The following is a 10,336-nucleotide window of genomic DNA, read 5'->3' as shown; positions in this document are numbered from 1 at the left end:
CCAACTTGAATAGTGCTCATGTAAATTGAGCATACTATATCTTGGTGGTGACTCTCGTATGGTATGATCTTATACAACTTTCTTATACAATTGGTAGGTTCTTCATACTCAGCCAAAACTGTGAGGCGTACTTTTCACTTGAAGATACCTTGTAATTAAATCCTTAGATATTGCTAACAAGTGGATACTTTAATGCTAGTATGCATCAATACTCTAATTCATCAGTAAGCCAGCAAAGTGGTGAATTATGCTACTATAGTGCGCCAAAACAATTAACATGCATACCTCACTCGCCTTTTTGGATCCATCATTTTTGGGGTGTGACAAATATAACCTTGATTAACAATAAATCATAGAGTCAAATATTTCTTTCACTAGAGTAAAAATAACAAGAATAGAAAAAAAAAAAGGCATAGAAATGTTCAAATCAAGTTCTCAGAACCTAAAATCAACAAATAAAGACTAGAAACCATATTAACTTGCTAAAATCAAGTGTTTAAGATCAAGAAAACTCAAAGATTTAACTCTTTCTCTATCAATGATGTTTTTACAGGAACGAGAGGTTGAATTGGAAATGAAATATTTGGTTTAAAATGTAAAATAAATTTAGAGTCTCGTTAGAAATCTTACCTTTAAAGCTTATGATCATGGAAAATTTGATTTCAAATAAATGGAGAAAAGATGTGAGAATTTAAGAGAAATTCTTGAGAGATGAAAGCTTGATTTGTGAAAATGGTTGGGAATAATCACTCCCTCCATTCATTTTAGGATAATAGGCCAATTACTAATGGGTCACTAGTCTAGTACCAATATTAACCTTTATAAAGTTCTAAATATAACTTCTACATAGTTTAGACATTGACCCTAAGAATTTTGTCACTCTTACAATTTAGTCTATACACATATTCCCAACTACTTAATACCAACTATTTTATACTAATTACTAATTATCCACTGCTTAATGACCCTTAAACACATCTTATAGCTCTTTCCCTAAAAACTCTCGGTTAAACTTTTCAGAATGTCTCTATTTTCAATCTTAACTCAAATACATGTTTTTCCGACACCATAAAATTTTAGGGTGTTACATTTATGCTTATTATAGAAAGCTCAAATTGAGTTGGTATCATAGGTTAACCAAGTATGAACTCATTTGGGAAAAAACTAATATACCTTTTTTATTGATAACTAACATTATTATAGTGTTCATTATCTTTTCATGTTTTTATATAATATTTTTTAATGTTTAAATAAAATAAAAGAACTAAAAATCACATATCCAAGAATTGGAACATGTTTATTAAAATTTATTTACAAATTCTTTATCACTTCCCCTATATAATTTAATATTTTTATGCTAAATACAATATGTAGATGGCCCATTTCGCCCCGGTCCCAAACCAATACTAAAATTAAAACAAAATACCCTCGGACCCAATTCAATCAAGCCCAATACAAACCTAATCCTAAAACCCATTTACAATGCGGCCGAATTGGCCTAAAGCTTAAACAACTTCAAAAAAAAAAAAAAACCCTAAGCAGACCACCCTTGAGCTGCAGCCAGCAGCGCGCCTCCCCCACACGTCGCGCGTTTCCTCCGTGTCGTACGCTCCTCCACCAAGCCACGTCAGAGACGTGCTCGATCACGCACCTGCAATAGTTGAAAACAATTGTAAAAATCGGCTATAAGACCGACTCAAATCGAGTGTAAAAGGGGTTTTTTTTTTAGAGAAAATATTACGAATACAAAGGAAATATAGTGGAAAAGGAAAAACTTCAGATCTAAAATATTTCGAAGGTGATTTTTTTATTTTGGTTCTCTATTGCTTCATTTCATCCTTTTTTTGTTGTTATTTTTATTTTTTTTCATACAAACCAAAATAAAAAGGGAAAGGAAAAAGACTTTACCTGAACCCCCAACCGTAGCGCCGGAGAGTGGTTGAAAGGCTCAAAAGTGGCGATCAAACTACTTCTCTTTGACCTGTAGAAGAAGAGCAAGAGGAAAGGGGGGAGTTTAAAAAGGGATAATCCCTTGTTTTTAAGCAGTAATGAAAATAAGGGATAATCTTTTTCTTTTTGGTTTTAAAAAACAAATTAAATGGCTTCATTTAAGAAAAAGGCTCTGCCCATTGACCTGATCCATGCGCACATTTTTACCCTAAATGGGTAAATTGTGCATCTGGTTCCTCACTTTTGCGTTATTATATGATTGGGCCCTTTTTGCATGTCTTTTGTTTTTTAAATTTTCCCTGGGATTTATGTGTTGTTACGGTTTAGTCCATGTTGAAATGCTGCATTTAGGGGCATGGGATAATTTTGTTTTTAGTCCCTATAAGTTTGCGCGCATTGTATTATAGTCCTCAGTGCTGTAAATTAACCTTTTGATTTTATTTTCTTTTAAATCGGTCCTTTTTTTTGGTTTCTTTTTTATTCATTTCAATTGATTTTTTTTATTATAAATTATTGGAATTATATTGAATGTATTATGATTGCATTATTTAGTTGTATATATGTATATGTATATATTTGCACTTACTTTCAAATCTATTTATATCTAATATTTTTTAAAATCCTATTTTACTACTGTTTTTATATCTTTTAAGCATTCTCATCTATGATTATTTTACATATATGTATTATTTATATTAAGTGTTTCACTTTATATATTATCAATGGTTGATGGATAAATTTTTTAAAAAATATTTTGTGAAATCATTGACTTCATACTATGTAGATTGTTATTCATATATATTCTTTTGTATATTTTATATGATTATATGTATATAATTTATGTTAAAATCTTTATTATATGTACATAATTTGTTTTTATGAGCATACATTATTATGTTTACGTGCATTAATTATATTTAAAAATTTTGGTTTATAGCACTATTTTTTAAAAATCTTTTTCTATAGTATTTGTCTTGAAATTATATGTTAGACTTATATTTTATGTATTATTTAATTTCATCGTTATTCATTTATGATTAATTTCAAAGTTTTGCATATATTGTGTGTCTACATGCATATAGTTTATTTTATGTATTATTCGTTTGTTTAAAATCCGTTTTTGGTGTGCTTTTTACATATTTGCACCTTTGTAATATGATTGATAAATGGTAATATATTAACTATGTACATGTCATTAGTTACCTTGCTTTTGTATTTCCGTATATTGACATATGATCGACCTTACTCGCTATTTAGCCGTAAATTGTTCGTTTCATTTTTTTTCACCGAATAAATGTACTCCACCGTTTCTATAATTACTCATGCTGCTTTTTTTGAAAAAAATCCTTCAACATAAGGAAATATTTTGTGTTTGGAAGTTTGAGAGATAGTGCCCAATCGTGCTGGGTTTCGATTTTTCTTTTGACTAAAATGCAGAATATCCTTTTGAAATTTCATCCATGTTTTCTTAAATTAAAATGAGGCAATATTTCGTATGTGGAAATTCGATAAACCGTGCCCAATCGTGCTGGGTTTCGATTTACCGTTTTGCCAAATAGTCAAATATCCTTTTAAAATTTCAAATGCATGAGTTTTGAAAATTATGAGATGATCTTGTATCGAGGATTTGAAATGGTGTGTCCTATCGTGTTGGGTATGATATTTTATTCCTTCTGAGCGAGAGAATCACAATATCCGATTCAAGATATTTAAACGTTTTTCAAGGAACTGCGTTTTAATTTTTTTCCAAATTTTCAACATTAGGACGTTAATTGATCAATACGGTACTAATTTTGGGCGCTGCGAGGGTGCTAATCCTTCCTCACGCATAACTGACTCCCAAATCCATTTTCTAGTTTTTTGTAGACCAAAAAGAATGTCGTTTTAATAACCAAAATTTTTTATTAAAATGATCGATCACAAGGTGACCCGATCATACATAAACAAAAAGGATTGGTGGCGACTCCATTTTCGTTTTAAAAGTTGACCTCGTCTTTCCAAATAAAAATAGTTTCGACAGCTTGGCGATTCCGTTGGGGATAAATGAAAATTAATATTGAGTGAATATAGGAATTGGAATCATTATGTAATAAGAGCCCAACCTTAGGTAGAATTACTCCAAACCCTAGCAATCACCCAAATTGGTGCTTGGTTATTTTTTTCATTTACTTTGACTATTATATTTGGTATATTATACTGACTTGTTGTGTTTTATTTTGGCCATAATTGCATGTCACTTCATTCAAAAGAGGTGTCGATTCACGTTCGATTACTAATTTAGGGAGCTTGTCATGGAGAACGAATTTCTTGATAAAGTGGAAGATAATGCGGCTGTCCGTATATGGTCAGAGAAAACGTAATTAGAAAAAGAGGACAGTCTTGCCGAGGGGTATACATCAGAATTGTGTGAGCACACCCGTGTTAGTGTGACACAAAATAATCTTCAAGAGTTAAAGGAGATATGGGACCGGTGGGATGAAGAGACCAAGTGGTTGTTCTATGGTAGTTATGGGGATTTGTCTTACTTGCTTGACATCAAAGTAGACGAACATTTATTCCGAGCTCTCGTTTAGTATTGGAATCCTGCTTATAGTTGTTTTTCCTTTGGAAATGTAGAATTAGTACCTACCATAGAGGAATATACAACCCTACTTCACTGTCCGAAGGTACAGGTTGATAAAGCTTATTCTAAAGCTGCTAATGCCTTGCCATTAGTAAAGAAATTGACGAATGTTACTGGAATGAGTGAGCAGTGGATTGTGGTAAGGGTCAAGCAAAAGGGGGAGTATAAGTGCATCCCATGGAGAAGTTTGAGGGAGTTGATCCTAGCGCACCCTGATACGAAGAAGAGAGTTGACGTTTTTGCTTTGAGCATCTATGGTTTAATAATTTTCCCTAGGGCATTAGGGTATGTAGATGAGGCGGTCTTGGATCTCTTCGACCGACTTGACAAAGGAGTCACACCTGTTACGGCAATCTTGGCAAAGACGTTTAGATCTTTGAATGCATGCAGGAGAGCTAGAGAAGGCAAATTTGTAAGGTGCGCGCAGTTATTGTTAGCTTGGTTCCATAGTCATTTCTGGAAGGTGAATAAAGTTTCTTATCGGGTTTTTTCGAGGATTACTCCCTGTTAAGGGAGATAGCGAGTACGTCCAGGAGGGATGACATATCAGAAAAAAATTGGATCGTACTCCTTCGAAGTCTCTAAGAGGAGGATGTAGAGTGGAGAGCTCCTTGGTTGGTTCCCGATGATATCCTCTATCGGTGTAGGAGTTTTGATTGGGTACCTCTACCTGGAATTTGGGGAGTCGTGGGATATGTTCCTTTGCTCATACTAAGGTAATACAAATCGAGACAGTTCATACCGGTAACGCATGGGCTAGCTCAATCTGAATTCACGTATAGGGAAGTTAATTATAAGAAAAAGATTAAAGAGATTTCTAGTGCTTGGAGCCAGATTCGTCGAGTGAAAAGAGTTGTTGTAGGACCAATGGCGACCCCCCCGAATATGACAGTTAGCGGGATAGAAGAGTTAATGATAATATCCCCAGGCCAAGGCAAGAAGGCACTCAACCGATGCAAGAATACCTACAAGTAGTGCCCTCCGAGTTAGAAATTATAAAACAGGACTTCGAAAAGAGGAATTTAGAGTTAGGGAAAAAGATAGAACAATTGGAGGAGGAAAAGATGCATTTAAGGTTAGATGTCGATGTTCAGAAACTCGAGGCCGAGAAGTTAAGAAAAGAAAAGAGGAAGGCCAAAGAGGACTTGGATAGTTTGAAGACTGATTACAAAAAGCTACACATGTTGATGAGAACAGTGGGTTTAGGGAAGACGTCGGAGCAATGGTGACAAGAAGTTCAAGAAAGAAAGGCTAGAGCTGATTAGTGGGAGAAGAGGTACCATGATGCTCGAGCACGTGAAAATACCTTGAAGAAGAGTCTGGTTAAAGGCCAAGATGAGTAGTAAAGATTAGCAGCTCAGGTAGCAGAGTTAGAAAGGGCGCTGCATCAGAGTCGTGGTCGTAACTTTGACATTGAGCTAGGGGCAAGCCTGAGTAGGGTCGAGGATTTGAAAGGAAGGGTAGAAGAACTTGAGTCTACATTACAGAACTGTGAACTTCGAAATGAATTCCTTGAGATGAATAATGAGCAGTGGAAGGAACAGTTCTGTCGATTGCAAGACCAAGTCAGGGATAGAGATCATATAATGGGTGAAGCTGTGGCTCAGATTCGAGAAGTGGCTGATCATTTACAGACCTTAGCGGTTCAAGCTGATGTGTTAAGTGTGAAGTATGAGTTAGAGTCAGACTGGGGTCTTGAGCTGGCTTGTCTCCTTAAGAGAATTAAAACTTTAAGCATTAAGGTCAAGTCGTATATATGATCTGTTTTATGTAAAGATTTTTGTTTTCTAATAAAGTTTTCTAATTGAAATTGAATCAGAATCGACGTCTCTTTAGTCTTGCATACATCTCATGCATTTGCATTACATCATATCATGTACATTAAACTTCACAAAGGAATCCTAATTAAAAGTAATTGTATTATAGTTACCTTGGAACATCAATACTACACTTGGAAAAAGACCAAAATTATGGATCAAAAGCTGGAAAAACTGGAACAAATGCAGAAAGAAATGTAGGAGCGGCTGCAAGCATAGATGCAAGAGCAACTGGCCAAGGGCCAGTAGGATATGAAAGATCAGATGCAAGAATCGCAGAAGGACATGATGAATCAGCTAACTCAGTTGTTGCTCGGAAGGCCAGGGAAAGGGAAGAGCCCTATGGGTTGATAGCGATAGCGAGATCCTTACTTACCCTCTAGGTTTCACCCCAGTGAATACTCCAGTACTACCACAAAGAGTGTCTGTCAATATCAAACCTCAGTATCAGGCTGGTATTTTGGCACCGATGAATTTTCCGACAGGCTCGTGTTCTAAACCTGAGGACGATCGGGTAAATCCTTCAGTCCCCAACATTGATGAGATGGAAGAGATGGGGAAGGCAAAATGAGAACTCCCAGAGCAACTGGAAGTCCAATACAAATGGCTGGAAGAGAAATTCAATGCGCTGGAAAGCGCAGATTATCAATATGGTATGGATGCTAAAGAGTTGAGTTTGGTTCCAGATCTAGTGCTCCCTCCGAAGTTCAAAATGCCGAAGTTTGAGAAATACAACGGAACTAGTTGCCCTAATGCCTACATCACGATGTTTTGTCGAAGGATGACTGGTCATGTCAATAATGATCAGTTACTAGTTCACTATTTCCAGGATAGTCTACGTGGAGCTGCGGTCAAATGGTAGAATCAGTTGAGTCGCACCCAAATTAAATCGTGGAGGGACTTAGCACAGGCCTTCATAAAGCAGTATGGCCATGTGACGAACATAACACCTGATCGGATCACGTTACAGAACATGGAGAAGAAGTCAAATGAGAGTTTCAAGCAGTATGCTCAAAGGTGGAGGGAAGTCGCTACGCAAGTTCAACCGCCGCTTTTGGAAAATGAGACAACCATGCTTTTCATTAATATTTTGAATGCACCTTTTATTAACCACATGCTAGGAGGCGCAACAAAGAATTTCACAAACATAGTGATTTCCGGTGAAATGGTAGATAATGCGATAAGATGCGGAAAGATAGAGGCTGGGGAGAGCGCCAGGAGGTTAGCCCCGAAAAAGAGAGAAAATGAGGTCGGAAATATGAGCATGGGTCATGTAAAACCAATCACAGTTAATCAACCAAAAACGACAGTTACAGGCCAGCAAGCTTTGTCAAGAGAAGAACTCAGTAAGAAAAAAAGCACGGAGAAGCTCCGGTTCACTCCAATTCTAATAACATACAGGGAGCTGTACAAAAGTCTATTTGATGCACACGTTGTATCCTCGTTCTACTTAAAACCGTTGCAATCCCCGTACCTTAAGTGGTATGATGCAAGTGTCTAATGTGAATATCATGCGGGCATCACGGGACACTTGATAGAGAACTGCACTTCCTTCAAAAGAGTAGTCGAAAGGCTCATTAATATGAGCGTAATGAAGTTTGATGATGCACCTGGTGCGGAAAACCCGTTACCCAATCATACTGTTAATGGGGTAAACGCGGTAGTCGAAAATATGGGAAAGAGAGTTAAGTTGGATGTGGCGGAAGTGAAAACCCCGATGAAGGAGGTTTTGAAGAAGATGGTAAAGAGAGGTCTAATCATACAAGACTTTGGGAGCAAATCTCAAGAAGCAGGAAACTATTGTGAGTTCCACGGAGAGGACCATGAGATTGAAACATGTGATGAATTCAGAGCCCTAGTGTAGGGTCTAATGGACAACAAGGAGCTGGAGTTTTTTGAGTTTGCTGAGGAGAAAAATGTGTACGCCTCGGAGGAGGGGCTAATAAAGAGGGTCTGTGAGGTCAATCACCCAGTGGTGATTATTTCACGATTGAAAGTCGATGAAGCTGGAGCGAGAGCGATGCCAAGAGTGGTGATTCAGAAACCCGTGGCTTTTTCTTACAAGGATAGCAAAAGGGTGCCTTGGAATTATAACTGTAATGTGACGTCATTAGGAGTGGGGAGGCTGGTCAGCACGTCAGATACAAAAGCCGAGCCTGTAAAAGAGAAATATTTGATGTTTGAACAGGGGGAAAAGAGGACAAAACCACTGTTTAATGAACCGATAACCGTGGATGAAGCAAAAGAATTTCTGTAGCTCTTTAAACACAATGAGTATAGTGTTGTGGAACAGTTGTATAAGCAGCCAGCACGCACCTCGGTATTAGCTTTGCTCCAAAATTCGGAGGTACACCGTAATGCGTTGATGAAGGTGTTGAATGAAACTTATGTCGCTGAAGACATTTCGGTGAACAAGCTAGACCGTCTTGTCAGCAATATAAGTGCTGATAACTTCATTTCTTTTAGCGATGATAAGATACCGCCAGGTGGCATGGGGTCCACCAAGGCTCTGCACATCACCACCGGGTGCAAAGGGTATACACTACCGGGGGTATTGATTGACAATGGGTCGGCACTGAATGTCTTGCCACTGCCCACATTGAACAGGTTACCTATAAATAGTTCTCATATGAAGACATGTCAGAACATAGTGAGAGCGTTCGATGGCACCGAGAGAAAAGTAATGGGTAGAATTGAGATCCCCCTTCTGATCGAACCCAACACGTATAAGGTAGACTTTCTCGTGATGGTCATCAGGCCCTCTTATAATTGTTTACTGAGGAGGCCTTAGATTCACTCAGTGAGAGTGGTACCATCATCATTACACCAAAAGCTAAAGTTGGTAACGGAGGGTCGGCTGATAACTATAAATGTAGAGGAGGACATTATCGCCTCTGTTACTAGTGACGCACCGTACATCGAGAATAATGATGAAGCAATTGAGTGTTCCTTTCGATCATTGGAATTTGTCAATACGACTTTCATTATCGAAGGAGGCAAGATCCCAATGCCGAAAATATCCGAAGCTACGAGGATGAGCTTACGACTGATAGTAGGAAAAGGGCATTGCCTGGAAGAGGAATTGGAAAATACCTCTACGGACGGGTTGAAGTGTCGGGTTTAGCTGGCAAGTAGGAGCATTTCGGTTTGGGATATATGCTAGACGCTAGACAAAGAAATGAAGAGTTAGAGAGGAAACAGGATAGACGAAGGGCACGATTGAGTGGGACAGAGGTCAAGTGGGAGTCAATGACCTTTCCCCACATATCCAATACATTCATGTCAGGAGGAATTATTCATCTGTAATAAAAGATTATAAGAGAAGAGACATTTGAAGATTTGATGGGCAATTTGAACATCAACGCCCTATCTGAGGAGGAAGTGATGGAAAGAGTCTTATCGACATTCACCCTTATGAGCCTGATAGTGTTCTAAACAATTGGACTGTAGAAGAAATTCTTACAGTTCTTAGGGCTAATACAGAGTAATGTTCAGAACTCACTTATTGTTTTAAGCCTAGAAACAATAAGAATTTTTTGTGAAATAGACTCATGTTCAAACATCTTTATTTAATAAGAAATGTATTTTTGTGTATCATTCTAGGCAAATATTCTTTCATATTCTCATTACATTCATAATCATGCCATACAAATAAGTCACCATTCGATTCATTCTTTGGATATTTCTTTTGTGTTATAATATGTCTCCAGATATCAACATCACAAGTAGCATTGTTACGGACCCAGGATCTCTTTTTGAGCGAGATATGTGTTTAAAGGGATCTCAGGATTTTGAAGATGATGAAGATTATGGGATATCTTCGGATTTGTTAAAGATGGCAGAACGAGAAGAGAAACATATTCAACCCCATAAGGAGACAACTGAGAGTGTGGCCTCGGAAGAAAGGAAATAAGTGAAAATCGAAACTTGTATAACCGAGAAAATA

The 10,336-nt window shown here is 37.3% G+C and overlaps 1 long non-coding RNA gene across 1 annotated transcript; it reads right to left on the bottom strand.

Annotated features, from left to right (window-relative positions):
• Nucleotides 1-1,278: 1,278 nt before the first annotated feature.
• On the bottom strand, nucleotides 1,279-2,122 carry LOC108486140 (uncharacterized). Its single transcript, XR_001871435.2, has 2 exons — nucleotides 1,909-2,122; nucleotides 1,279-1,651 (listed from the first exon to the last, which is right to left on the bottom strand). It is a non-coding gene; the product is annotated as an uncharacterized LOC108486140 (long non-coding RNA).
• Between the last annotated feature and the right edge of the window lie 8,214 nt (nucleotides 2,123-10,336).

This window comes from Gossypium arboreum, chromosome 7, assembly GCF_025698485.1.
Source record: "Gossypium arboreum isolate Shixiya-1 chromosome 7, ASM2569848v2, whole genome shotgun sequence".
In the NCBI taxonomy this organism is placed as follows: domain Eukaryota; kingdom Viridiplantae; phylum Streptophyta; class Magnoliopsida; order Malvales; family Malvaceae; genus Gossypium; species Gossypium arboreum.
Note: the sequence above shows the minus strand (reverse complement) of the source record. Positions and strands in the feature narration are given on the sequence as shown.